Raw genomic sequence first — 27810 nt, forward strand, 5'->3', positions numbered from 1 at the left:
AACAAACAGTGATTTAATTAGCCTGGGGTACAAATGTCTCTGCCAACCTAAACCCGATGATTGCATCAAAATCGCACAGAAGTGGACTACTACTTTAGGAATGCCCATTTCTTCAAATAATATTTCCACTTTTCTTCATAACAGTAACTCTTTAACTAATTCTTCCAGCTTAAAACTTCAATCTTACAAGACTGTATGCCAGCTATACTACACGCCTCTTCACTTCTTTAAGTGGTCAGGGAATAATGCATTACCCGAAAGTATAAAATGCGACCTACTAGCAGCAGATATAGTACATATAATTTTTTTATGCCCGGCTTTGCAAACATTTTGGGAAGAAATAGAAAAAGTGCTGAAACTGAATAAATTATTCTTCGGTAAATTCTCCGCCGAGATGATACTTTTGGGAATACAACCAAATACTGCTACTTACAAGGACCTAATGTTTATTATAATTTCTTGTGCAAGATTGATAATCACTAGGTCTTGGATCTCTGGCAAACCACGTTCAGTAACCGAATGGTGGCTTCTGGTAAACGAGATATACGATATGGAATTTTCAACTGCCAAAATTCGAGGAATTGGTTCTTTGAAGCAAGTAGATAAAATTTGGGGTACTTTGTTCCCTACTCACAAACGAATGACTTCATCTTCGCAGTACTAGTTTTGTTAATAGTTCCTATTTTCTTTTTTATGGTCAGAGGCGTATTTGACGCAGAAGAAACTGATGTATTTTTCTTTAATATACTGTAAATCTCTTTGCCTATTTACTATTTGATTAAGTTTTCAAGGAAGTTATGTATTATTATTTTCTTCTTAATTTTACTCTTGTTGTAAAACGCTTTATTTTTGAAATGTAAGTCTGCTTGTGCTGTCAATAAAAAAGTTATATATAAAAAAAATAAAAAAAGGAAAAAAAACAATTTTTTCTTCTGTATTTTGTATCTGATAATGTCTTGCATCTTCTTTCGTATAATTGTTAATATTGATCAAATCGAAGCCAATGTTTATAATGATACACTCGCATATACGAACAAAATCGCATCACTATTATCAAACTTGCCCATCATGATCTCTCCATCAACCTTGAAATACATGGTTAGGTAGGCTCTGCGACCTAGGCTTGAGGTTACTGATTGACAGGTCACACGTGGGGTGGCACTCAGCCGGACGACGAACGCGCGAACAGGAAACTCAGGTCAATCCCCAAGATAAGCACAGCGACACCACAACGGTCCAGGGAGATTGGCCCCAGTAAAGAACACATGGCCAGAGGGGTGCGTGCATTCCCAAAATATCATAAAGTCAGATGTCCCATGAAGTTTGGAACACATAGCTAATCAGCACACAGCACATACAGGACACACAGTGATCCTGCGTCCCTCATGCTGTGCATTTGGACATATTATCCACTGTCCCCCATTGTGACCACGCAAGGTTGAGGCCCACCTGAATTTGCCATCAGGGGCCTTATTTATGACTCCATAGACAACGCCTGCATTCTTTTACCAAAAAAGGATAGTCGTAAGTACTTTATGAACTCAAAAAACGCCATAAATATTTGTTGATATGGACTCTAATTTGAGACAGTAGTCAAACTCACTTCTGTAACCCGGCTGAAGTGTTTAATTGAAAACAACTGTTCCTGTTGTGCCAAATACCTCTTGTCTTTTATTTTTTCAAGGTAAATTCATATTCAAGCAACATTTTGGTGAGCCAGATTGGAGTGTTTGGTACCTCGGACCTGACTGCTGCCGAAGGAAAGGTACCCCGCCCGGACGGGTTTATGTTTGCGTAGCAAAGAAGGTGAGTAGATGCTGCAATTGATTTGATGCTCTGCTGTATCCGCTGGCGGAGGTCAGTCTTGAAGCCGCTGTCAGAGGGTAAGAGACCACATCTGATCCTTAGTCCCCAGCATTTGGCATATAGCCAACTAGGAAGAAGTGCAAAAATGTAACCTGAGCACCCTGCCACAGACAGAACTCTGGCATGTTACCTATTTCATGTGTCTGAACTGAGTAATTTCAAAGCAGCCTCAGAGGCGTTCCCGGGAGGTCACCTTTTTTGGTAGATGGCACGCTGGTAGCCTAAGCCCCTGGCTGTGAAACAGGGTGAAATTCTGACGTTATTGTAAAGATCTGGATCTGGGAGATCAAGGTGTAGCTTGTGTTTGGCCAAGAAGGGCCTGTGGTTCTTCAAGCTATTTCTTTTCTCCTATAAAAAATATCATTTCTGTGCCCAGGTGCTGATATTGACAGACTATAGGGTTCACTTTGTCCCCTGCAACCACGGTCGGTAGGGGAGTACCTGCCGGTGCGGTGACGTGGGGAGGGGGAGGGACAGGGTGGGAGTTAGTAATGTATGGATAATGGAGGTTTGCAGGTAAGTAAACATTTAAATAAATCAAACGAATTTCGTTGCACGCACTGCATTGCATTTGGGGATGCAGTGCGCGCAACGAAATTCGTTTGATTTATTTAAATGTTTACTTACCTGCAAACTTACCTGCAAACCTCCATTATCCATACATTACTAACCCCCACCCTGTCCCTTCCCATGTCACCGCCCCGGCAGGTACTCCCCTACCGACCGCGGCTGGTCCCCTGTACTGTGCAGAGCTTCCCTTGGTCATAGGGTAGCATGTGCTAGGAGTGAGCTAAGATATTTTTGACAAAGTCATAATTTTTGTAGTATTGAAATTGAACAAAGGTATAATAATGTTAAAAACTACCCTAAACGCTACGCAAAACTAGCTAATGGAGAACAATCTACTTCTCAACACCTCCAAAACTGAACTCTTTTCATCTCTCCTCCGAACCACATTTCTAAACTAGTCCCTTGGCTGAATCACCTTACTGCCTTCAATTGCACCCCGCTCATCATAGATTCAGCCAAATCTCTCAGAATCACCCTGGACAAACACCTGAATAAGAAACATCATATTAGCAAATTGTGTAAGGGATCTAATCACTTGATGAGGACACTCAGAAACATCAAACCATTCCTTCCACAAAATGACTTCAAGCTGGCGGTACTAGCTCTGGTCCGGCCAAGGCTGGACTATGGCAGTGCAACGCTCTGCGGCACGCCCAAATACACCCTGGCACCACTAAGGGCATCACTGAACGCTGCGGCCAGACTGGTCACAGGTACCAGATGAAATGAACACATATCCCCAATCCTAAGATCTCTTAAATGGTTGCCTTATGAAGCTTGAATTCAGTTAAAGATTGCCGTTATCTGTTGTCAATACTGGATTTATGTCCTTCCTTCCTTCCTTTGTAAAGTGCTCTGATATCCCTCGGGATCTTGTTTGCGCTATATAAAACTTTATGTAAAAAATAAAAAATAAAAAAATGTTGTGGTGATTTGATACTGTGGTGCTGGTAAATTCATGCAGCTATATTTTGTGTGAGTATTGTGTTTTGTCGATGTCTATATGCTATATGGAGGCGATGATATTTCTCACAATCATTATTTCATATCAAAGTAAAGTCTACTATTTGCTGCTTAATTTTTATGACATTTTAACAATTGCACTTTCTTCTAGTTGTGACCCTTCACATGCATTGTTATTCATGCTTGTGAAATGTTCCATATGCATCTGTGAATAGCGTTGAGGTCATAGTAGGTAGTTAGAAAAAGCAATTCCCATGTATAATATTTCCCCACGACCAGAGTAGAACTTAAAGATTCCCATAAAACCAGAAAAACTAGGGTGCATCTGTCACTTGAAAAGTACCACACCTGTCATGGAGTCTCCACTAAAACAAATGCAAACCATGTTCCCCACACAGACTAAAACACTTAACATGTATTGTAACGAATGGCACGCACACACAAAGGATAACGCATTTCCCTGACCAAAGGAGGGAACCTTTGAAGCTAACATAATCGAACACATGAGGACACACATAAAGACCAAATATGGAGGATAGAAGCAAGTTCAGGAGAGAGCCATTATGGAGCTGTGGGCCATCTGCGGGGAAGCCCAGACTGATAATCCTATGCCACAGACAATAAGCAAGGTGTCCGCACCTCCCCCACCATATGCAGGTATGGTGGTACTCTCACCAATGCCAGCTATCCCCGCATTAGGATACACCAACCTGCAAGTTGAAGGAGCCAAAGGGTCCCCTACCAAACAACAAGCTGTTAGGTCCAGGCATGAGAGTCTAATAAGCCAGCAGGCCCAGGTAACCCCAGCATCACCCCAGTACAGTGCTAGTGCTTCCCAAAGTTCAGCCCCCAGTCCATCACATTTAGCCCATCAAACCCCATTGGTGACAAGAAAGCTCACTATCACCGGTTCAGGTGACCACACTTGAGTGACAGGGAGATTCATAGCAGTCCTTGACAATAATACAACTAGCGGGGTAAGGAAATGGGTTCAAGGGCTCTGGGATCTAATGACAAGAGTGGACACTTCCAGGCCCGAGCACAGACAATTATAGGCAGACCCCAAGGGAGATAGTAGCACAAGATGAAGGAGAAATGTTTGCACACCTATTATGCGACTTGCTAGCAGACTGGGCTAAGGAGGGGAACCAATTTGACCAGTCCTGGTCTAGGGGAGGGTAATTTGAACCAGAGAACATGGTTATGGCAGAGGATTATATCAGATACTGGAGGGGATATCCCAAATGAAATTTCATCTACATTCAGCAATGCCTTGTAAGGTGGGAGAGAAGGCAAGTTCTGGAAAGAAGGGGAAGAGAGGTATTAGGAAGAGGTTGGAATGGAATCAGGATGTCACTGCTAAATCCCTGAGCTGGGAGCATACAGTTCTGGTCAGTACAGCTGTGGCAGCAATGGCTCAGAAGGCATTAATGAGGGTGCAGCCACAGAGGTTCGGGAAGGATAAAGCACATAGTAGCAGGATTCAAAGAAGTAATACAGAGAACTCCCAAAGCTGGGACAGGGTCATAATCCCCCCTCCACTCCCAGAACTAAATAAGCCAGAGGGCCAACATGTGTCAGTCCTGCACCTGGTAGATGACACACACACCCACTCTCACATGCCTCGTGCTGTCAGTGACCTAACTGTCCAAGGAAGAAGCCAGCATAACAGTATTTGGTAAATAACATGCTTTACAGCTTCCTAATTGACTTGGGGGCAACAAAGTCATGTCTAAAGGAAGGGTTGGCCCCCTATCCAAAAAAAACATGGACACGCAGGGGTTCTCGGGCATGGGTATGAGGGTCCCCTTCACAAAACCTCTGGTAATAGACATGGGAGGCAACCACGTAAAGGGACAGCTGCTATATCACACCTCAACCCCAACTAATCTCCTAGGAAGAGACTTAATGGCCAAACTAAACATGACCATTACTTTCTCATAAGATGGAACAAGGACCTGCTTAACACCTGTGGTTACCCCATCAAGACTCAGTCTTTAACCCGCCCACATCGCACAGACTGGCTGATAAGTGCAACACCCACCGACCTAACAGCCTTCACTAACACTGTCCTCACAGTCATTGCTTAACGTACCAGAACTGCTGAGACAGAAGATACAGCAGGCCTGCAAATTTGTGTTCCGCCAGAACGGTCACCATGATCTAGAACCAGAGGAGGTGCTGGCTTGCTTGGAGGCCATTGAGATGCATCCCAAATATGGGTCCTGCTGCCCACCAACAAAGGGATTGCAATGTTGGCATGTATCCTCTTCAATCCGTCCGTTCGCAGTATACGGGAGGTAACAGATGGCCAGCTGTCCAGTGAGTGTACAGGGGCCCCAGAAATCGTCTTCGCCAACTCGATTAGGGTTAGGGTAGAACTTTGAAATGGGGTTCCATTGCTCTTGGCTGTATTTACAACTTGGCAGGCGCAAGACTTGTCTGCAGTACCCAGCCGCGGCCCGTGGAGGGAGTTGCGGTGGGGCAGAAAGGCGGGGCGGGGAGGGGCAGTGTGGTGGGTGCTAAAAAATGTAATAAATAAAACAGAATTTGTAGCATGCCCTGCACTCTCCTGTGCTAGGAACGCCTGACTATTGGAAGGAATTCTTCTTATTCCGCCACAGCGACTGGCGAGGCATGGCAGCAGTTCTGACACAGAAGTATCCCCAGGGGCACAAACCTCTTGCCTACTACACCGGGCTCTTGGACTCAGTCATGCAGGGTCATTTCCCATGCAAGCAGGAGCTAGCAGCAGCAACCTTTGCCATTGACAAAAGCTCCTCCGTTGTGATGTGGGCACCGCTGAGACTGTATCCAGAACACTCAGGGGCCGATTCGGATATCGGTCAGTAGGGCACCGAATCGGGTTCGCCATTTCCATCCGAGTCGTACACGGGTCTGGACGTCGAAGTACAATGGGAACTAGAGCAAAATCTCTGTCCGTATCGTTTCCGGGTCCGAACCGCTCCGTACGACACAGTCAGAAGCAAACCGTGGCGCGCAATGGAGACGTTTCACGACCGAGCTAGTACGATGCTCGATTCGGACAGCCTGATCGAGTCGGAGCGTCCGGCTCACAATAGCTCCCGGAGTTGGACTTCAGGGGTCCGCTTTGGACCCCCTGTTACCCGCAGCCTTACGACTCGGACACAGGGGGAGACCCAGGCATGTATGGTGCGGATGGCACCGACCCGTACCCACTGTAGGGGGTGCACTTGTCCGCGACGTACCCATTCAGTCAATGGGAGCCCATGTACGCGTCGTACGACCGGCTCCCATTGACGTCTGTGGGAGTCCAACGAACCGAGTTCGACAGCATACAGCCGCATCGTACTCATTCGGTTGGACTGCAGGAGTCCAGATCGGTCAGAAAACACCCTGGATTCTGCTCAGTCGGAGAGCTTTCCGACCCAGATCGGAATCGGCCCCTCAGTGTTTGCAGTTATAAAAAAAGTGCAGGTGCACGCTGACTTCACAACACATTTCAGGTTATGAATTAATGCTTTCCAGGTCATTAATACAAATAATACAGTGCCATGTAGTAATCCCAGCAACCTTCCTAGCTCTAGGTTCGGGGGGGGAGAGATCCATGACTGTGCCACATACACCCTCAAGGGGATCAACCAGCCAGATGAGGATCCCATCCTGGACAGTGAAGCATTGTTCATCGATGGTTCCTCCATGATAGACTAAGAGACTGGGTTAAGACACATGGGGCAAAAGTAGGGACTGCCCGTAGCCAGCAGACCTCAGAAACACTGCAAGTCAGCATGCATCTTACTCTCCTCCCCCACCTTTCAGCACAGGCAGCAGAGCTGACACCACTAATCAAAGCTCTTACCCAAACCACAGGGAAAATGGTAACCATCTACTCAGATTCAGCCTATGTCACCACCACCTTGCACTTTGGCATAGGAATGTGGAAAAGACGAGGATTTCTGAAATCAGACGGCACATCCTTCGCACACATGGACCTCCTAGAATAACTAATCAATGTACTATCCCTACCTAAACATGTGGCTGTGGTGAAGTGCACTGCCAACACTAGGGGCAAGGACTTCATATCCTGGGGTAATGCAAAAGTTGACTAGTTTGTAAAAAGGGCAGATTATGGAACAATTAAAGAGGCACATGTGTTTCCTGTTCAACAGATACCAGCGACAGAACCCCCGCAGGCCAATCCTTATAAATAAACAGCAGGATTGTACTTCAGGAAGTTGCAGGAAACAGTATTGCAGATGAGAAGGGTGATGGGTACCCAGGGGCAGCACTAAGACTGCACACAACCTCATATACTGACACACACCCTCAGGGAAACACGTCATGCCTCGGGGCCTAGTCCTTATAGCGTTGCCCCAATTACCAGTACAGCAAAGTGCAAAATTATAGCGGAACTCCAAAATGACTGGTTTATCCCCAACATTGACGAAACAGTGACAATGTATTTTAATGGGTGCATTTTCTGCTAATTATACTGGCCCAAACCTACACTCAAGGTCATGTCATCAGCTATCCCAAGACCAACTGGGCTTTTCAGGACATAATGCATCAACTTTTTAGACATAATCAATCAATGTACAAACTAACGATACCTGACTGTAGTAATCTGCCGGTCCTTGCATACACTGCGACGCCAAGGCGGTGCACAGACAGAATATCGAGTTTAAAATGGCGACCTACACAAATGTTGAGTTTTAAATATCGTGATAAAAAAATATCGACAAGAAGAATATCGTGGTCAAGAATATCGACTTGCAGGTAAGAAATATCATTTTTGGAAATATCGAAGTTGTTAATATCGTTTACAAAAATATAGTTATTTAAAATATCAATGGTTTAATTAGTGTTATGTATTTTAGTATGTATTTTAAAAGTATGTGATCTATTTTTTGTATAAGAATGTGTTTAGTTTTTTAATATATGTGTTACATTTATAGTAGTTATTAATTTTATCTTAATAAAAGTACTGCAGAGGGTTGTGGGTTTATAGGGGAAAAGGGTGGGAAGTCACTTAATTATAAAAAATTAATGATTTTTTTTATGTATTAGTATTTATTTAATTTAGATTTTATAGCGTTAATTGTGGGAATTAATTTATTATTAAATATTTATTAATTGTTTTTAAATTATTTTTCTTTAATTATTTGGCAATTATGTTAATTGTGTCATTTTGTAGGAGCAGGTTGTGGGTTTATAGGGGATAGGGTGAGAAGCAATTTAATTATAACAAATTAATTATGATGTTTTATGTATTCATATTTATTTCATTTAGATTTTATTGTGTTAATTGTGGGATTTAATGTATAATTAATTAATTATTGACGATTATGTTAATTGTGTCATTTTCTTAGGAGCGGGTTGTGGATTTATAGGGGAATAGGGTGGGAAGTAATTTAATTATAATAAAGGTATTAATATTTGTATTTATTAATATTTATCCAATTTACATTTTACAGTGTTAATTGTGGGAGTTATTCTATTATTAAATATTTATGAATTGGTTGTTAATTATTATTATTTAATTAATTTGTAATACATTTTGTTAATTGTGTCATTATTTAGACGTGGGTGGTGGGGTTTATAGGAAAATAGGGTGGGAAGTAAATTATTTATAATTAATTAATAATTGTATATTAATTAAGGTTAATTAATTAATTAAAATTACAATATGGCAATTGTGTAATTAACTTTTTTATGTATGTTTTGGGGTTTATAATGGTAAAGGGGGGCAAGTTAATTATACTAAATTAATTAATACGTTGTTGGTAATTGATATTAATGTATTATTGTAAAATTAGTTGTGGAAATTGAGTAATGACTTTTAGGTGTGGGTTGTGGTGTTTATTGGGCTAGACAAGATGACTGCGCGCTAGTGAGGCTCTGTTAGTCCGAGGCAACATCCTTCACCATCCTACGCATCCAGGGCACCCACTGCCTGGGCACTTTGCTAAACGACTCCTCAGTATAGAGAGTAACAGGAAAACTATCCTGAGACCCCCACCAAGCAGCACTTGACGCCACTGAAGCCCGCTCCTCCTCCCGAGCCAGGCCACGAGATGGACTGTAAGATGGCAGCCCCCGGGTGCTAAGAAGGTGAGGCCCGGAGTCCCGCGAGTCTGGAATCCACGCATGCGGACACCCGCCTGCGCTCTGATGCTGCTATCACCCGTCATCCGATACCGCTGGGCGAAGCTGCGGAGACTCCTCGGTGAGACTGCCAGTCATAGCAGCGACCTGACAGAAACTGCCGAACGGCCCGCGTAGAGGCTCGGGGCTTGGCCACGGCACAGCCTGCGGACCGACGCGCAAGTGAGAATAGATACCCTTGAGGCTCCACTCCCTGGCTGGATTTGACTAGAGCATACAGCATCCTCCATAATGCTCTGTGAGTGTGCCGGTCTGCGGGGACTCTCTGCGGGGGTGCCGCAATCACTTCTCTGGGCCGTGCATCAACAATTAGCGTCTGCTGAGGAGAAAACTTGCAGAGGCGGAGTGAGCTGGGAGGCGACCTGTGATGCAGCCGGCGGTTGGCATTCATGCGGCTCTACCAAAGTTCTGCCCCCCTACAAAAGATCACATGTTGCAGGACCTGTGAGGCAGGTGCTGTGATTGCCTTGCATGGAGGCCTAACAGAAGGTCTTGAAGCTCCCCCCAACGAGACGCTCAAACCAGCAGAGAAAACTCCTTCAACTCCTGAGTTGAAGGCAGAGCGGGTGAGCAGACTAGAAGCAAAGACAAACTGCACAGAATACCTGTATGCTCTCTTGAGGCATCCTGCTGCACAAGTGACCCACGGGGATTGTGTGCTTGTGCATGGCTGTGCGTGTGATGGTGTGGACATGTACTTGGGTGTTTTTGTACTAGAGCATGTGATTCTATGTGTGCTTGTATTTGTGCGCGCTGATGTTTCTGTATGTGTGCTTATGTCTGTGCGTGTGATGGTGTGTGCATGTACTTGAGTGTTTTTTGTACTAGAGCATGGGATTGTATGTGTGCTTCTGCGTGTGGATGTTTCTGTATGCGTGCTTGTGTGCGCCCTCTGTTCGCGTATGAGAGTGTGTGCGCACATTTGTGTGTGCTTGTGCATGTCTGTGTGTGTGATGGTGTGTGTGCATGTACCTGTGTGTACGTCCTTGGATATTTTTGTTCTGGAGCATGTGATTGTATGTGTGCTTGTGTTTTTGGTAGTTTCTGTATGTGTGCTTCTGTGTGTGTGTCTGCGCGTGTATGAGAGTGTGAGCGCATTTGTGTGTGCTTGTGCATGTCTGTGCATGTGATGGTGTTTGCGTGTGCATGTACTTGGGTGTTTTTGACCTAGAGCATGGGATTTTATGTGTTCTTGTGTTTTTGGATGTTTCTGTATATATGCTTGTGTGTGTGCGTATGTGCCCATATGAGAGTGTGTGCTCACATTTGTGTGTGCTTGTGCATGTCTGTGCGTGTGATGGTGTGTGCACACTGGATTTGTTATTCTCTGGCAGCCACTGTCCTGGATATTGACTCTAACTGGTTCAACAAGAAGAGAGATAGGGAGAGTCGAATGACACTCTTAATCCCCGGTCATATATTCATAAACAAAAAAAGAGTGTCTAGAGAAGTAGGTTTACAGGTTTTTGCCACAGTGGGGAGCAGTAAACTCAAATTTCTGAGACCACCTCACTAGGACGTTATAAGAAAGCCCTCACTCACCACCTAGTGATGACATGCTTCATCATTGGGCTTCACCAACGAGACCGAATGTCTCTTTGGTGTGCTGCAACGCCAGAATTACTGCGGAGCGGGATAGTGAGTTAAGGGCGTGTTGTGTGATACTTAACTAGTGAGTGATGAGAGTTTAAAAAGAGTCAGTAGTGTATCACATTGAAAATTTATTCTATGACCACTAAAGACAATGGTTAAAATAATGTGTATGGAAGCAGTCCACTTTAAATTGAGTGGGGGATTCCTATTCATCAGTCGACATGTTTCTTGCCATCGAAACGGTGTAATTTTACCCGGCAATTCTTCAGGACTAAAGTGTGTTCTATACCCTGGCGGTATGGACGCGCTAAGGTCCACCCTTACCTAGGGGCGTGAAAGTGAAAATTAAACAAAAGAAGTGAAAAAAGTGCAAAAAATTAGGAAGAATAAATTGCTTCCTAATGACTCCTGGTTTAGGAGGCTTCGATTTAGCGGTTTCTGCACTTTTATGGTGTTGAATTGAAACACCATGGATCTCAGGAGGGGGGTGGGAGCGTATTCGGCACACCGCCCTCGACGCTCGGCACCCTCAGTCTACCTGCATCGCCCTCAGACTGGATCCTGGGCCTTAGCGCGTCCATACCGCCAGGGTATAGAACACACTTTAGTCCTGAAGAATTGCCGGGTAAAATTACACTGTTTCGATGGCAAGAAACATGTCGACTGATGAATAGGAATCCCCCACTCAATTTAAAGTGGACTGCTTCCATACACATTATTTTAACCATTGTCTTTAGTGGTCATAGAATAAATTTTCAATGTGATACACTACTGACTCTTTTTAAACCCTCATCACTCACTAGTTAAGTATCACACAACACGCCCTTAACTCACTATCCCGCTCCGCAGTAATTCTGGCGTTGCAGCACACCAAAGAGACATTCGGTCTCTTTGGTGAAGCCCAATGATGAAGCATGTCATCACTAGGTGGTGAGTGAGGGCTTTCTTATAACGTGCTAGTGAGGTCGTCTCAGGAATTTGAGTTATCTGCTCCCGACTGTGGCAAAAACCTGTAAACCTACTTCTCTAGACACTCTTTTTTTGTTTATGAATATTGACTCTAACTGCCAGATGTCTGACCTTAAGATGGCCACCAGTGTACCAGTGTACAGTACAGTCCCCTGACTGACCCCAAGATGGCTTCCATAGTGGTCCCCTCAATGTTGTTTTACTTTCCTGGGACAGCAATTGGACATTGACCAGACCTTGAACCTATCCCCTAACCTGCTTACACATCAGGACTTGGAACCTGCGGAACTTACCCCAGACTGTAGAGACCAAGCGATTTGCCTGGTGGAGCTGCAATATTGCTAAAGTGGAGATGGGTTGTGGACTCCCCCCACGCCATCACCTACCCAGCCGGACCTTGGGCAGATGTTCCCCTCGTCTCTACGTCCTATCTTCCTCCTACCCCTTTACCCTATCCCCTTACCCTTCCTTGCACCATTCACCTTGTCCCCTATGCTCTTTAAATGCTTTTCTTGATACTTATGTAACTTTTAACTGATGTAAATTACAACATTATTGTTTCTCATGTAAAGCGCTCTGTTTCCTTCGGGTCTAGCCAGCACTATATAATAACTCATTAATTAAATATGCTCCCATTTAGTACTCTTTCGCTCTTTGTCTACCCCCCTAGCTCCTATCCCCTCTCCCCTGAATCTCTCACCTTGCCTGCTAGTCTGCCTAGCATCCTGTCCTTTGTGGCCTTTGACTAAGCACTCCTTCTCCCCTTGTTGGGGAAAGATACAATATTTATACTCTGGAGTCTAAGCAAACCCGCTGAGAGAGTCGACTGTGCCAAGTGGAGCCACTCACAGCTGAGGTATGGTATGGCACCCCTTGTCAAAGCACTCCCTCTCCCCTTTTTGGGGAAGGATCCAGTATGTGACCTTGGAGTTTCAGAGACCCCTCTGAGAGAGTCCACTGCGTAAAGGGGGCCTACCGCAACAGAGATAGAGAAGTGCTACCATTTCACCTGGGATCTCAGCTTACTGGACTTTGGACGTTGCTTTGACTCGTCTACCAGTTTGTGTCCCCGTCGCCCTTCCCCTCCTCTTTCCATGCTGTGTCCGTCACCCTCCCCTTCTCTTTCCCACCTTCATTACCTGTTTACTTCCCCAGCTCCTACCCCCCTCCCCTGAATCTTTCCCTTGCCAGCTTTTCTCCTTACGTATTTTTGCTTATTGTTTATCTCGAACTTACAAGTAACTATGTTGCCATGCTCTAATAACTGTGTAACCTTTGTAACGATATAACCTGTAACTATGATCTGATGCTCATGTAAAGCGCTCTGATACCTCCGGGTCCAGCCGGAGCTATATAAAACTTTTAAAATAAATAAATAAATAAATGGTGGGAAGTAATTTATGTTTAATTAATTATTAATTAGTTGATTATTAATATTCATTTATCAATTGATAAATATTTATGGTAAGTGTTTGTTTTTTGTCTGTGTGTTTTGGTTTATAGGGGTGATGTTGGGGGAGTAAATTAATGTTTATTCGTTTAAAAAAGAAATATATTTGTTTTATTGATAATTATTTATGTTAATTATGGAGGTGCATTTTAAACATTTTTTAAAGGTGGGTTGGGACTTTGGTGGTGTTATAGAGTAGGAAATAAAAATTATTACATTTATGTAATAATTAATGTTTTTGTTTATAAACAACTTCTATTAAAAAATAGATTAAAAAAAATATTTTAGATTTTTTTAAAATAATCTTTCTAGGTGTTTGTTAGATCTAAGCTGTTTCTATCTTTTTTAATAATTAAAACTTTTATATATGTTTTATTTTTTCAGTTTAAAAAAAACGTTTGTGTTTTTGTTGTTAATTTGTTTGTTTTTTAATTTTGAACTGACTCCAGTGGAAATATTAAGTTTTTACCCCTCTGCTATCCAACATTTCCCTACTGTTGCACAAACTGGAGTGGGAATAGTAATTTTTACACCTCCGCTATTCAACACTTTCCTTACTGTTGCACCCACTGCAGTGGGAATAGTATTTTTTATCAACAAAAGGAGGGGAACCGAGGTGGGCTATTTTTAACGGGGTCCAGTGTATAAGCCCTGATTATATGTTAATCCAAGAAGATACACAGTTCCCCAGGGGAACAATGGGGTGGAGTTTAAGGTAAACCAAGCAAAATAGAAAGAGAAAAAGGGGAAAATTCCCCTTTCGGATCTAAAACCCTCACACACCCAGCAAGCTAGGTGTCATGCTTCATCATCTGGGTTTTGCTCCTCGTCAGACTGGCGCTGCAATGTCTGACGGGCACCCATGAAGGGGCTCTTTATCGGAGATCTTTTGTTCCTGCCAGTTGATGCATGTGGGTATGAGGTTACTAGATGGGGTGTAGATGTGCAAAGTGAGTGAAGGTTAAAAAAGGGTAGGTAATCCACAAGGCGTTTTAATGGTGTGGTTAACTACCTCAGTAAAAACAGTGAAGGTAAAGATTACACATTGGTGCAATGATCCAGTAGTGTATTTTCTACCTAATGGTCGACATGTTTCATGCTATAATCGCAATTCATCAGGACCTAGAAAGAGAAAGAACTGTAGTACACAAGGCGGAAGGGGCAATACTACCTTCCACTGGAAACTTATAGGCAGGCCACAGGGTCCTGCTTATTCTAATGCGACCCTACTAAGGTCACTATCGGGCTTCAGCGGTCTTCTCCCTTGTAATGTCACCTTAGTGATAGGTACCTGTCCGCTGAGCGGGCTACACCAAACACACCTACCCATACGAGATTCGGCGGCGAACAACGAGAAGCCGGAGCCCCTTTTTCTCTTTCTCTTTTGCTTGCTTTACCTAAACCTCCAATAGTAATTTGTACCCCTCCGCTATCCAACATTTTCCATACTGTTGCACTCACTGGAGTGGGAACATTACGTATTACCTCTCCACTATCCAACACTTTCCCTACTGTTACACCTACTGAAGTGGTAATAGTAATTTTTACCCCTCCGCTATCCAACACTTTCCCTACTGTTGCACTCACTGGAGTGGGAATAGTAATTTATACCTCTCCGCTATCCAACACTTATCCTACTGTTGCATTCACTGGAGTTGGAATAGTAATTTGTTCCCCTCCACTATCCAACACTTTCCCTACTGTACTAACTCAATTTAAAGACTATTAAATATGTTAATGTTTGCACTACTATTGCACTCACTGGAGTGGGAATAGTAATTTTTACCCCTACGCTATCCAACATTTTCCCTACTATTGCACTCATTGGAGTGGGAATACTAAGTTTTACCCCTCACCTATCCAACACTTCCTCTACTGTTGCACTCACTGGTGTGGGAATAGTAATTTTTACCCCTTCGTTATCCAACATTTTCTTTACTATTGTACTTACTGGAATGGTAATATTAAGTTTTACCCCTCCGCTATCCAACACTTTCCCTACTGTTGCACCTACTGAAGTGGTAATAGTAATTTTTACCCCTCCACTATCCAACACTTTCCCTACTCTTGCACTCAATGGAGTGCAAAATGTAATTTTGAAGCCTATTAAATATTTTAATGTTTTAATTTATAATAATTTATAATATAATGTTCTTTAATTCGATTTTATGTGATAAGTGTATGTAAATATATATATATTTGTATTGGTAAATTTTAATATATTTATAAAACTATAAAATAAATTAAAATGAATAGTTTATTAATTGTTATAAAGGATATATATATATATATATATATATATATATATATAGGTTCTCGTTTTACAGGTTGCGCCACTGTTCATATGGACTTTTTATTGTCGACTGGAAGTGTATAAAAGGAGCTAGCATCAGCAAAATTCAACCAATGTGAAGCCAATTTGACTCCACAAGAACAACAAATAGGAAAGTACAAAACCATTAAGGTTTTATTAGCAAACTAGTCAAGTTATACGTCAGTTAAATCAGTAAATCAATTTATCAAATAAGCATATTTATCTATTCAGGCAAGCAATCTAATTTGTACATTATGCTGCTCGAATATGAATTTACCTTGAAAAAACAAAAGACAAGAGGTGTTTGGCAAAGCAGGAACATTTAGTTTAATTAAACACTTCAGTTGGCAAGCACAGTTACAGAGCGGGTCTGAAGACTGTCTCAAAGTACAATCAATCTGAACAATTCTTTATATAGTTTTTATCATAAAGTACCTCAGATGATCCTTCTTTGGTAAAGGAATGCGGGCCTAGTCTGTGGAGTCACAAATAAGGCCCCCGATAACAAATGTATGTGGGCCTTGACCTTGCGTGGACACAATGGGGGCCAGTGGATAACTTGTCCAGATGTCTGGCATGAGGGACATGTGATCACTGTGTGTGCTGTGTCCTGATTGGCTCTGTGTTCCTAACTTCATGTGGCATCTGACTTTAGGATGCTTTGGGAATGTGCGCACCCCTCTGGCTATGTGTGCCTTACTGGGGCCAATCTCCCTGGACCATTGTGGTATCGCTGAGCTTATCTGGGGGATTAGCCTGCATTTCCTGTTTGCATGTTTCTCTGCAGGCTACGTGCCACCCCACCTGTGACCCGTCATTCAGTAACCTCAGGCCTAGGTCACAGAGCCTGCCTGACCACATATTTCTGAATTGGGGTTGATGGACAGTTCATGACAAGCAAATTTGCTAATAGTTTCGCCAATTCACTTAAATTTGCAAGTGTATCATTATAAACATTGTCATCAATTTTATCAATATTAACATTCCCCCTCTTGTTGGATTTACAACTATATTATCTTACCCATACTTCATGACAATCACATTATTGAGGACTTGTTGTTCTTCAGCTTTGACTATTACTGTCTACTTTCTACTTAGCTGCATTCAACAAAATTTGAGGACTGTGCTTTTACAGCAGGGAACCCCCAATTGCAAAAAATCACACAAAAACAATAGGAATATGAAAAAGGTCAACAATGATGTGCACTGACTGATCAACCACCGGGGGAGCCAAGAGAACCAGTTCTTACACCACTCCTGCTTAGGGGCACCTCCCTCCTCACTCATGTCTCCTAGTAAATGGTGCAATGCTTGGATGGCAAGAGTTAAAGTCCCGTTGTCTAGGACATTGCTTGGGATAAATGCTCATCAGGTCACTCCGATCTTGGCACACACTACTCCCTCCATTGCGGTCATTAAGACCACCACATTTCGATGTTGTATAACCATGAGGCGGATGTCTCCTAGCTCTTCCTTGATCGCATTAAGGTCGAGCTCAGTGCTGTTCATCATCTTGAGCATCTCCCACCTGGTTATTCATAAGCAGTGGGTGTTCCCTTTAATCTGCACTGTGAAGAAGGGTATCAACCCTCCTAATTTACTTGTAAGCCAGAAAATAGTCTGAATTCTTCCGGAATGTCCTTGTACTGAGCCCAGCCAACATACTCAGCAGTTTTTTTTCTCAAGCCTGATGCAACAGAGTCATCTTCTTTTTTATGGAATGTTGGTTCAACTTTGACAGATCTTCTCCGGGAATGACCAGGGGCGGTGTGTATGATGACGAGGGAGCAAAGGCCATGCCATTTGGGGACGAGATGAGTGTAGCCAAATTTGCTGCATTGTCATTACTTACCCATCAGTGTGGAGGTGCCCCATTGCATGTCCAGAATGTGCAGTATTGAGCCGCAGTTTTTCTTTGTTCCCAGTAGAATGATTCCTTACAATCCCTACAATTAGGAGTTGCCCCTTCCCTTCTTACCATGTATATCTATTCAACTCAGTATCACAGATTTCTTGACATGGGGTATCTATGCTGTGGTTCAATCCTCCCTTAAGAGACTGATTTCCCTTTCTATCATCGAGGTGGATGGCCCTACACTGGAACTCCATGTCTGGAGTCCATTTGTAATTAAATAAGACAGTCCCAGATATGCTAAGTGCCACACTGGGATCACAGATGGTAGCAGGAGCAGAGTGTTTGTGCATTGGTGTGGTAGCTTTGCTACCTCCAAGAATCTTTTCTCTGGAACGTCTCTGGGCCAAACAGCTATCTAGCTCAGTCTGAATGTCGCTAGGCTTGATGAAAAGGTACAGTGCTGTGGGATTAGTCTCGTATCAGGTCAGATTCACTACTACCCTATAGGTTTCTACTCTTTTGGGTTGTATCTTGGCCCTAATCCTACATAGGAATAGGTGGATAAGGTATTTCGCTTTTTCAGGGAATGCCTCTTGGGACAAGTAAAGCCTGTCTGCGCCTACTAAGTGAGGTATCAGCAAACAGACGAAACATGACCTGGCTGTTGTTTTGGAGCCCACAGCAGTCATGTGCTGATGCCATATGTTGTGTAAGGGAGCGCTATGTAGTGTGTGTGGAATACTAGTGTTGGGTTTGGTGTAATTATAAGTGATGTGGAAGAGGTCCCTACGCAAGCGTTGTAGTAGTTTGCATCAAAGGTAATTGTAGGGGCCGTCAAATATAATTTGACCATAGGTTTATTGCAATTAGTTTCCTGTCTTTCTCTCACTATCTTTGCTAGAAATAAGCTTTAAATTCTCATTTTAGAAATTGTTGGCTAATTAGAAGGATTCTCAAACAATACCTGCAAACCTGTAGAGCTCAAGGTACTTTTTACATATTGCAACCAAATAAACTTGTGTGCATAATCAAGGTTTAAGAAATCCTTCATAATGCTCTGGGTCATGTTTATCGTCTTCCTTCTCCACACTGAGTGCCACAATAATATAGGAGCTAATCGCACAGAATCTGTTTTACATGGCACTTCCAACTGGGTGTGACAATTAACATTTGAACAACTTCTAGGGATGTTTTGGTTAATTCAGAGGGATAAACATGCAACTTGTTCCCTAATGCTTGAGAGCTAGCCTCGAAGATCAGTTTGGTGTGGTTTTGCGACGGTGTCCTCATCAATCTACCAGTCGCAATCTGGTTAGGTTTGAGGTGGTGATCGCTGCTGGGTGTGTTTCTCAGTGCCAACAAGGTTACGAACAGACAATGGAGAGATTTCTTACTAAGGCTGGTGCAAATTTTGTTTATTTTATTTTTCAAAAGGCCGTTGAGTCTCTCAACAATGCCACTTCTTTGGGGGTAATACATCGAGAACAGTTTATGTGCTTTTCCCAAAAGGGTGTCGATATGATTGAACATGGAGTTGACAAAGGGCTTTCCGTTTTTTGACCGGATGACATCTAGTACTCCCACCTGGGTATTACTTTCTTGACAAGGAACATTGCAGCTACCTTGGCAGTTCACTGATAGAATATTGATGCCTAAAATATCCCCATACACAAATAGTAATGCAAAAATATCTATGTCAAAAATAAAAGTAAAGAATAAATAAAAGTAAAGAATGTGTGCTGGAACAATTGAGTGCAGAGGATGGTTTTCAGCCACGGCCGGTGGTAGATGTAACTGCAGGGCGGTGACGTAGGGAGGGGGAGGGGTAGGGTGGGGGGTTGTAATGTATGGATTACGGACTTTAACAGGTAAGTAAACATGTAAATAAATAAAACGAATTTCGTTGCGCGCACTACATCGCATTTGGCGATGCAGTGCACGCAACGAAATTCGTTTTATTTATTTAAATGTTTACTTACCTGTTAAGGTCTGTAATCCATACATTACTACCCCCCACCCTGCCCCTCCCCCTGCCCACGTCACCGCCCTACAGAAACACCTACTTGCAACCGCTACTGATGGTTTTGTAAAAGTATTGTTGACGCAAAAGAAATTGTAAATCAATCAATCAGGGATTTGTTAAGCGCACAACTCATCAGTGAGGGTCGCAAGGCGCTGGTGGGGGGAGAAGGAGAGCAGAGGATAAGCAGCTCCGGTCAGTCGAAGAGCCAGGTCTTGAGGGTCTTCCTGAAGATGTGCAGAGAGGGGGTGCGTCTGATGTCGGCCGGGAGCTCATTCCAAGTCTTGGCCGTAATGTACGAGAAGGCTCTTCCACCCGTTCTGGTTCTGTGGATGCACAGGGTTTCAGCGAGGGCAAGGTCGACGGATTGGAGGTTTCTCTTGGGTGCGTGGAAGGATATTCTTTCATTGAGGTATTGGGATCCGGTGTTGTGGAGGCATTTGTAATTGTAAAGGAGTGTGAGTCTCTGCAAGCTACTACAAGCTATGTCATAAGGTGCTGTGCTGGTATTGGTTGGTTGGTTGGTGTGCGTGCCATAAAGGTGTTGGTGAATATATCATTAGGTGCTGTTCTGTGAAAGTTTTTCATAGAGAGTGCTGTGCTGAGGTTAGATACTGCTATTGTTGCACATTGTATTGTGATTGGACGAGAACACCTGCTTGTTTAAAAATCTTGATTGTTTATTTCCATTTGTCGAAAAGCACAGCAAAAATGCTTCAGGGTGTTGGGAGATTTTGTGAGCGTTGATGTGAGGGTACCTGCCAAAAGGGTGAGGAAGCTCCTCCGGAGGGAAAACCAGGTCCTGACATGGTAATCAATGTCAGGCTTCACACATACATTTAGCTTAGCCAATATAACAAGATCACAGAGAAAGAAGTGTCCTTTCAAGTTCTTTGATATGTTACCTTCAACTTAAAAATGAAATAAAATTTGGGGTGAGTACTATATAACATCAAACTTTCACCTAGAGCAGCACAGTATAAGACTTTGAATGCATGGGAGCATGCTGCACAGGAAAAGGACAAGGGGAAGTATCAGACTGGAGCTAAAAAGTCAGTTCATAGATGGATGGATGCTAAGTGGGATGCCGAACAGCAGATATGGAAAAGAGAGATGGTGAAGTAGTTAGGCTGGACACAGGGTTAACAAGCGAGATAAAGAAAAAAGCAAAGGAAGAGAAAGATATAGGTGCTATGTCTGATAATAGTACTGATAGGTAAGCGATTACTTTTTGGAGGACCTGTTATCCTCATGACCACCTTCATGCAACAAACTTCAACCTCCTTGTGGTCCCTCAAATTAAGGTAATGATGTGACTGCACCCGCCAATATTTTCTAACCTCAAGCAGGAGAGAAAACGTCTACAACTCCAATTGTGACTATATGGACTCAGATAGTTTCTACTGTAACAGTCCCGATCACAACAGCTCTGGGTGTGATGACTTAGACTGTAGCTACCCCTGTTGTAACAGCCCATACTGCAGCAATTCTCATTTTGACCGCCCTGGCTGTGACAGCCCCATTTCCTACAGTTTCAGGTGCAACAGCTGGAGCTTCTTTTGTCACTACTATCACCACAACCGAGAATTCACAAATAGTTGTATGGAACTCCAATCTATTGGCAGGTGCCTTTTTCCCCAGAACCATCTTTTAGTGTTCACGAAACAAATTGCTCAGGGTCCTACTGGGTTTTTGCAGTTAACAGCACAGCCCTGAATAGAAGGAACCTCCAAAGGGAGTGGTTAAACAGAGGAGGTTGATTACAGTCCTGTGACCCAAATGGCAATAAGGCCTCTAGATGTTATTAGGCTAAATGTGAAGTTGGATAAACTTATCAAGCAAAACTTGGATGCAAGATATTTGGAATGGTGCCACAGAGAAGACCTTCAGGTCGTAAGTGAAGCAATTACCAGGAGTGCTGTCAAAGCACACAACAAATTTACAGAAGTAGCAAACACATACAGTGTTAATATATCTAAGAGTCAGGCCCTGCAGAAAAGCTTTAGGGTACTTGTGAATAAACTAAGACACAGCACCTGACTAGAGCGGCTCCATGACAATGAACAGATCATACTGGCAGATAACAACATAACATTAAAGAGGTGTTCTAGCGCAAACCCTGGTACTGCCATGGCCTGAAACTAAAATAGATGGTGGGAGGTGTTGATATTGACTGTATTGATGTAACTGAACTCTGCAGCAAGCCTAGACCTGACATCAAAGATGAACCCCTCGCTGAGTCTGATTACATATTGTTTGAGGAGATGATGGGGGAAATCTGAGAGCTGCTTAGGCTGTCTGTACCTTAGAGGGTGTACTGGAAGCTTCCTGGCTACGTGATGTAACCTCTGCCCAAGTGGCTGATTTGGTTGCTCTTACTAGAGTTTGCTATGTCTATGACCAATTGAACATTAACATATTTAATAATAGACAGTATGGCTTTGGTGTTGTCTATGACTTTGGACAGTTGCTGTCACAAAAAGGGTTTATGACATCTTCTGGTTCAAATGCCCTTGGAAGTTCCCATGGTAAAATGCTGAGCACACAGGAGCGGAAACAATTATGTCACTGCTGGGAATTGGTATGCCGATAAAGTTGATGTCAAAGAAAAACCAAAGGGGGTGATGGACGGATAAAGTTGCTGTGGCATCACAGCTATCTTAGTAACTATTACTATGGTTACTGTCGCTGTGTGCTTCAGAGTGTGTGTTCTAGATCTTAGAGATAACAGTTACAGACTAGGCATCGTGATGAGACGGTGTACCTGCTTGCTCTGAATAAATCTACATTATTCCACCAAATCTGACTGGAGCATCTTTACAGTTGCTCTGTAATGCGCTCATGGGTCTTATGCATTTAATGGAGAATATTCAAATGAATTTGAAAATTAGACTTATTTCAATTTGCTGTTGACCACTGCTGATACTTGGGAGGAAGTTAAGAGAATGGAGGACAACATGCCAGAGATTGAACAGCAAGGCTGGATCAGAGCAGCTTGTGAGAAGAATGGAGATTAGATGTGTTTTTCTTCTGATGAGTTAGACACTTTCATGGACACATAGGGACCATGATACAAATGAGACTTTTCAGGAAGAAATGGGTTAACCATCACTCCAGATTAATGGCTGAAAACCTTTGCCATTATTGTGCTACCTGCTTACATCTGAATGTAGAGTGATGGACCTCCATTAACACTGAGTCACATAGGGAGATCAGGAGATCCTTTCAACAGGAAGCAGCTAGGTTTTATTGAGATGTTTGTGTGCAATGAGCTGTGATATGTCATGGTTATGGTGTGTATTTCTCTTGTTGGGTGGCAGCCTACCCAATTAGAAGAAAATGACAATCTCATTGTAGCCAAGCTACTACTGTGAGAGTCAATACCCAGGCTCGGATTCCTGTTTCTCTTAAGCCAGAGCATTAACCACTTTTAAAAACTGAGGTTCTGAGAAAGCTATGTGGAGCCTTGCAAGTGGAATTGAAACTGCACTTTTGTTATCAGCCTGAAGCATCTAAAATTGTCGAACAGATAAACGGGACTTCGAAGTCCCACTTTGCTCACCCCATGAGATCCTCTTGGGGAGAGCCATGAGACTACCTGCTGTTCCTGGTATTGCACTTGTGAATATTACAAATGGTACTGTTCTCGACTACTGCAAGAGATAGGCTGATGCGATGTGCGCTGTGCGCTGTCTCTCACCAGGTTGAATCTGCCCTCCAGAGCCAAGAGCAGTGCCATGACCTCTGTCTTGGTGAAGAAGCCCATCTTGAAATCACGCTTGAAGCTCCTAGGCATGGCCCCTTCTATGTCATCCTGGTAGCCAACACAGCTGTCAAATGTGGTGAACTACATAAATGGGTGCATGTTTTCCACACTCAGCACATAAGGCATCATGTCGAGGAAGAGGTGACAAGAACCACTTATCTGCAAAGCCAAACTTTGATAGCCTGGAAAGAGCAGAGGGGGGCGAGGAAAATACCCATGTATCGCAGAATCAGCAAGCGCCTCAAAGCAAAGAAGTATTACAAAGTCAAGTTGAGACCAGTCCTGAACCTGTGGTGAGTGCACAAGTAAATGGCAACTATACTCCCTGCAATGGACTCAGTTAAGTGAACTGTAGCTGTGAGAAATTAAGGTCAAGTTTATCTTTGGAATGCATTCCACAAACTGTTGCAAAGGAGACTGAGTCAAGTGGACTAAATGACAGTGACATTGTACAGCCAATAGTCAAAGAAAACAAGGTTGCCTAGTCAAAGGTGGTCTGATCCTGAGTGGGCATATTTTGCAGAAAGTGAACTTGATTTTTTATGACTTGGTTGGTCACGAAGCAGGGCCTACAGAACCACCATGAATAAGACTACCACAATGAAGATTTCTTCACTCATTTGATTTTTGGTCACAATCACTTTAAACTGAGCACAATCACTTTAAACTGAGCTGTGTGTATGAACTGAAATTCATTGAATTCTGAAGATTCCCTAGGGCCAAGGCTGTTGAAGAAGAGTAGGTTTACCATTTTAGAAAAAGTTGGAGTGGGGATAGGGTGACTCACGAAGACAACTGTACATAATATAATCGTGTCTTAACTAAACAGTTTTGCAAATAACACAACTAGAAGCAACAAGTAGTTAATTATTAATTTGCTTTTAGCTGTTTTTTTACATCTGACTGTAGAGACATAATAGTTATCATTTCAAAGAATCATTGTAGAGTAGATCATTGTCATTATTATTTTCATGACTGCTTTGCTAAAAGGCTTGAGCTCCTTGGCAGCTACTAGTCCCTTGAGGTCGATCCCAAACGCCTTAGCACTGCTTCCCCCATAGAAGGTAGACATTGTTTTGATCTGAGGATACTACATAAAGGTGCCTCTGAAGGGGATTTTTCTTCAAATGTATTCTTTAAGCTGCTGTATGAGAATGCAAATATCATGCAAGTCAAACACTGCTATATGTGTGCCCATTCGCCCGCATCTTTGACTGAGGGAATCACCTATGATCACATTCTCCTTACTTATGATATTTCCTGTAGTATGCTCCTTAGTCTCCTGTATTGTCAGGGCCATTTTGAGTATTATTTCTTGAATTATGACTTAGTTCTTTCATAAGTGCCCATGTACAAACATTTGAATACCCATGCCATGCTAATGGGAAAGAAATGGAGACAGTTTTTTTTATTTTTTTAGTCCTCCAATTAAGTGTAACACTGCCTGAGCTCACAGACATAACCTAACATATTTAATCAGTCTTGTAAAGAAGAGTTTCATTGATGATTTGGAACAAGGAAAGGGGTGGCTATATTGAAATGAGTTCAAGGAGGAGGAGGAGGAGAAATATAAGGAAATGGGAGTGTATCTTAAGCTGAATTTAGACTGGCGGTATCAAGGGAAGTTATTAAAATACAGAAGAGAAGATAGGGCTCCAAATGCTCGACGTATGTGATTGAGTCAGAGTGCTCAAGAATCTGAGGTTCTGGGTAACATAAATCAAATTTTTGCAGGTAGGGATCTGGTTATTCATGAAGTTTATTATGTGTGTGGGCAACATGCTTATATAAAGTTGCAATTTGGGCATGTACCTGCTATCTTACTTTAGTCTTTCATAAAGTATATCATGTATAAAAGTTGAATGATTAAGCAGTTGGGCTTCTTGGTAGAACTAGGCATAGCAGTAGTGTTTTACAAATAGTGGGAGTCATATTTGATGCTATGATTCCTTTTGTATGTATTGTCTTAAATGATTTGGAGATTAGACAGCTTTCTACTTCAGTGGACAAGTTAAACTACCTGTACAGCTGGAACTTTGCTAGCTATTGATACTGAACTGATAGCTATTAGGGGGTTGGTCTTGCAGAATTGATTTGCTGTAGGCATTTAACTTGCTAGTGTATGTGAAAAATATCACTGGGCTGTCAACAGAATTGAAGGATTTTGAAGCAACAGGTGCTTGGGAAGCAACTGGAAAGGGATGTTATGCTATAGGTAGCTGACAAAGCAATCTTGGCAGAGAACCTTTAGGTATCATATTGAGGCCTATTTTGATTGTTGGTGCTTGTGTGATTTGCCTATTTGCTATGATGAAGGGATTTAAATATGTGAAGGCAAGGGCGAAATCTGTGGACGAAAGGGGTACAAAAATTAAGAGAGAGGAAGTTGAGTTAGAGGAAACGCAGTGTAAGACTTATGATGAGTTGAGGGAGTTGGAGAACTCCATGTGTAAGCAAAAACGGAGAACAAGCTTTTGAGATGGTCTTTAAATGTTGAAATTGTTAAGGGTGATGCCTATTTTAGTGCTCAAAGGGGGGACTAGAGCAGCATAATTTTAATGCTCCATAATATTACTATCAAATAATGAAGTATAGAGAAAGAGGAGGAAGCACGGGTGTTCATTCTTCTCCCCTGGTCATAGATATACATAAAGAAAGAGAATGAGCTGAGAGCTACGCTCTAGGAAACCCAATCATCAGAGTTTATTGAAGATAAGCCTCCTAGGCACGGAACCCAGTTGGTTTCTTAGAAGGACCTTAACCCACCTACCTAGTTGGTGGCATGCTTCATCATCAGGTTCCCACCCAGGAAGCCAAGTGCCTCCTAGGTATGCTTTGCTGCCTGATTAAGGCAGAGCTGTTTTTTGTGTTGTTTATTGTGAGTAGTGGATACCGTGAGAGTGAAAGGTTAAAACTACCTCCAGGGTACCCAAAGGTTTCTGGGTGAGGGTTCTTCTAAGAAACCAACTGGGCTCCCTGCCAAGGAGGCTTATCGTCAATAAACCCTGATGATTGGGTTTCGTAGGGCGTAGCTCTCAGCTCGTTCTCTTTGTTTATCCATAATATTACTAAGCATATGTTAATCGATGTATTGCTATGTTAGTTTGTGTGGTAAAAAGTGACACTGTGTGCATATATATGAAGAAGCCTTCTACATATATTCTTAGCCTAATCCCTATTTTATGATGGCCTCAAGTTAACCAAATGTATTGTGTCCACAGGCCTTATTGTGAGTTGGTTTTAAAGCTGAACAAAGTTCTTTAAAATTGTTTCTCATATTCTGAATGTGATGCTGTTTTAAAAAATAATCTCATGTCTCCTTTTCATTTCTAGGTGTTTATCAGAGCTTGTTAGCCAGCTGTACCATGGATTGTGCAACATTTGGAGGTGCTAGAGAGCCTCCTGTACCAGGCAGATGGACTGCTGATAAATTCAAGGCTGTGCAGCTGTACCCTTCTTTGTTTGACAATGGGAGTTTGGGGAATCTACATGCTCCCAAAGGACTGTGTATTCTGATTGGCTCATCCCGCGGGAATTAGTGCGACAAAGGTTCCAGAAATGTCTGTTTCAAATACACTTGTGTGTCTTCTTAGACTAGTTAGCAGATCCTGTAGTGACTTATGTTGTAATGATATGTCTTGTTTTCTACTGTGCCATCAATGTGAAGAATGTTTCATGCTGTAAGTTCTGTTGAATCTCCAGTGTGTGCGTGATCTCCTTTTCAGCAGTGACTCTGTGGCTGGTGAAGAGAAGATCACGTTGTTACTGACTCTGCCATTAAAAACAATTCGCAATATTTTCTTTTGGTGTGGTGTTTCCATCTGAACATTATTGGTAACGATCCCCAGCCACAAATGGATACACCTGTACCAGTCAACTTTGTGATCACGGTTTGGGGGTTGCACCGGAGACATCGCCACACTTGGTGGATTCCTGCTGCTTCAGGCTAGCGATAAAGCCTACAGACTAAAGGCGATCGACAGAGGCTACCCACATTGGACCCCTGTGGTGGTGCCAGTTGTGTGTGAGTACGACAGTAGTAGTAGTAGTTTATTAGCATAGTTAATAAAAACCATTGCAATGCAAAACATCAAAATTTAAAAGCAATTCTGTGTAAAATGTTAAAAACATTGTTCTATAATATGCATCTTTTATGTTTTTTTAAATCATCTCTAAAATGTATATTTTTAGATGTCCATAAAATAGAAGTGCTGTTTGTGTTACGATAAATTATGAATCTGGTTTGGCATTTTCTTTTCCACCACCCTCATGAACTTCACCAGACTACAATTCAGCT

General features: G+C 42.6%; 1 long non-coding RNA gene across 2 annotated transcripts in view; it reads left to right on the forward strand.

The window, feature by feature from the left end:
• Positions 1-27348, forward strand: part of LOC144819563 (uncharacterized) — a 137800-nt gene extending 110452 nt beyond the window's left edge. The window contains exons 3-4 of one of the 2 annotated variants that reach the window (XR_013607445.1): positions 1685-1806; positions 26847-27348. This is a non-coding gene — a long non-coding RNA (uncharacterized LOC144819563). The remainder of the gene's footprint in view (positions 1-1684; positions 1807-26846) is intronic. The other variant, XR_013607444.1, reaches the window with a different exon arrangement.
• Positions 27349-27810: the final 462 nt, after the last annotated feature.

Source organism: Lissotriton helveticus, chromosome 2_1 (assembly GCF_964261635.1).
Source record: "Lissotriton helveticus chromosome 2_1, aLisHel1.1, whole genome shotgun sequence".
Classification (NCBI taxonomy): Eukaryota; Metazoa; Chordata; class Amphibia; order Caudata; family Salamandridae; genus Lissotriton; species Lissotriton helveticus.